A 2453-nucleotide genomic window follows, 5' to 3' on the forward strand; every position below is an offset into this window, starting at 1 on the left:
TTGTGTGCGTGCTCTCCCCCCAGCCGGCTCTGGAGCCAGCGCTATGGGGGCTGTGGGCCATGCTAAGCGTGGCAGAAGGTCTGGACGGCAGGAGAAACAGCGAGGGAACTGAGGACAAGACCTGGATGCGCAACTGAGCTGAGAGGCACGGCGCTCTGAAGCGGCGAGGACCTACGGGTGCTGCTCAGCACCCATGAGAACTGCTCTTCTGCTTGGTCTTCTCATGCTCTGTTTGCTTTTAATGTCAATTTTCTGAAAAAATGTGTCTTTTCCGTTCTTAGAAACCAAATTACTGATTATGCAAAACCTGTTTCTCACTGTTACAGCACAAAAGCACTGGTATCACTGGAAATAGATCCACGAACGTTTGCAGTTGTTTGGGACCCTGAATTATTTTCTTTGGTAATTTTTTTTACTTTGATACCTCTATGTCTGATAGGAAAGATCCATAGATGTCACCTACCACTGTGATTTGTCCAGTCCATTTAAAACTTGAATCAAGTCAGAAGAACAATGTGCTGAAGATAAATCAGTTCGATGCAGATTATTAAGTTGGCCCTTTTTTAAATCACTGAAGTTCACCTTGTATTGTTCCTTTACTTTGCTTAAAACATACACTTTTTTGTCCCAATAAACACTTATGATTGCATCCAAATAACTTTCATCTGTTTGCTTTCTTCTCTGTTTTGGGGGTAATGCAGCCCCTGCAAAACAATTCATCCAAACCCTCCCCTTATCTTAGAGATCCGTAGACGAGAGTTATGTTCTTACAGACAGTGTTTGTATAACATCTACGGCTTCATTCCTCGGGAAACTCTGCTCACCACGTGCAGAGCCTGCCTGTGTGTCAGATTTAATCTTTACGAGGAACCAGATGTGAGAGAACTGCCCAACCCTTAGATAAAATGTTCAAGGCCAGTGTGAAATACTAAATAGCCACTCCAAATTTTTTATATTTTAATAGCTCGTCCCTACTTTACTTACCTTTCTGTGGGCTTTTAACAGAACTACAGTAATTCCACACACCATAAAAAAGGAATATTAGATTATGCCGCAATTCTATATAACATAGAGAAGTAGAGAGAGAATATTAGAGCGTGCAGACCAGCAGAGGAATCTTCCCAGAGACATTCAGAGGCAGAAAATTAGCTGGTGAAGAAACACCAGCCTGAGATGTGGCAAACTTGAATCCACTTCCCTACTCTGTACTTTCACATCCAGCTTTCTGAGATCATAAAACATCCTCAGCTAGGATCATAAACGCCCAACAGCAGATATCTTTTGCTAGCTTAACTTCTTATTACCCTCCAAAGTAAAGGAGCCCTCTAGCAGAACCCTAAGAAACAGCGAAGAAGAAATCAAAGCCTAAAGAAGGTCAGCAGGGTCACATTGCAAAGAAAACTTAGATGACTAGAAGGCAGCTGCAATAAAAGCAAGCAAACCTAAAGATCTCTTAATAAACAGGGAGCAGTGATCCAGCAGTTCTCAGGGACCAGCTGGAAGCAATTCAAAATTACTTCGAGGTCAATAGAGCAATTAAGCGAGTAGCCCCTCAGCTGTTACTTACTGTTGCATTAACCTATTTAGCAGAGTACTGCACAGCACCTGAGCTTTCTTCTCAGCACCTCGTTGCAATTCCAGACCTGTACCATTGAACAGTGTTTTAAGAATAAGGAAAGAGGGAAGAATGAATGTGCAATAAAGACATAGCCAACTATGTCTTTCTACGGGCAGCTGAACGTTACCTGTGCTGTGGTAGGTGTGCTCGGCTAGCTGCGATGTTCTAGTGAGTGTCCTGTGCTGTCTGGTTGTGCTGCCTGTATGCGTGTGTCTGAGCACGAAAATAATGGCAAGTTTCCATTCCCTCCGTTGTGTTCTGTCTCCAGTAACTTTCTAGCAGTGCAAACTGGTGCAGTACGAGGTCTAAAAGGGGCGTACAACATGGGAAAACTCATTGCTGGGCTGAGGACAGATGGGGTGGGTTTGATGGGTTAAGGTCTCCATTTCCTGCTTAACTAGGATGGAAGCACTAACACTGCACAGGAGATTCTCTCAACTGTGTTATTTCATAAAAACAGAGAGAAAGTAAAACCAGAACGCTAAAATTATGATGCAGTGTGGTTTTTTTTTAATGAGTGATAGAAGAGGAAGTTTTATAAAAGCAAAACATGATTATACAGAAAATGAAGAATTAGAGGCTTTTACAAATGAGGTTTCTTGTTTCAGGAAGCTTCATTTCAAGCACAGTGTTCTCTTCTTCTTCCGTAGCTGTAAGTTTGACAACGCAGTCCAATTTTCATCCATTAAGATAACTCTTGATTGACATCAGGCAGTGTCAAGCGGGAGAAATCACAGTGTACAAACTTTTCTATTACGCTTCTTGTACAATGTTACAGGTTGAATGTTGAAGGAGTATTAGTGCATTTGAAAATTTGGACCACAAGACAAACAGA

This window comes from Cariama cristata, unplaced genomic scaffold (genome assembly GCF_000690535.1).
Source record: "Cariama cristata isolate BGI_N322 unplaced genomic scaffold, ASM69053v1 scaffold16892, whole genome shotgun sequence".
Taxonomy (NCBI): Eukaryota; Metazoa; Chordata; class Aves; order Cariamiformes; family Cariamidae; genus Cariama; species Cariama cristata.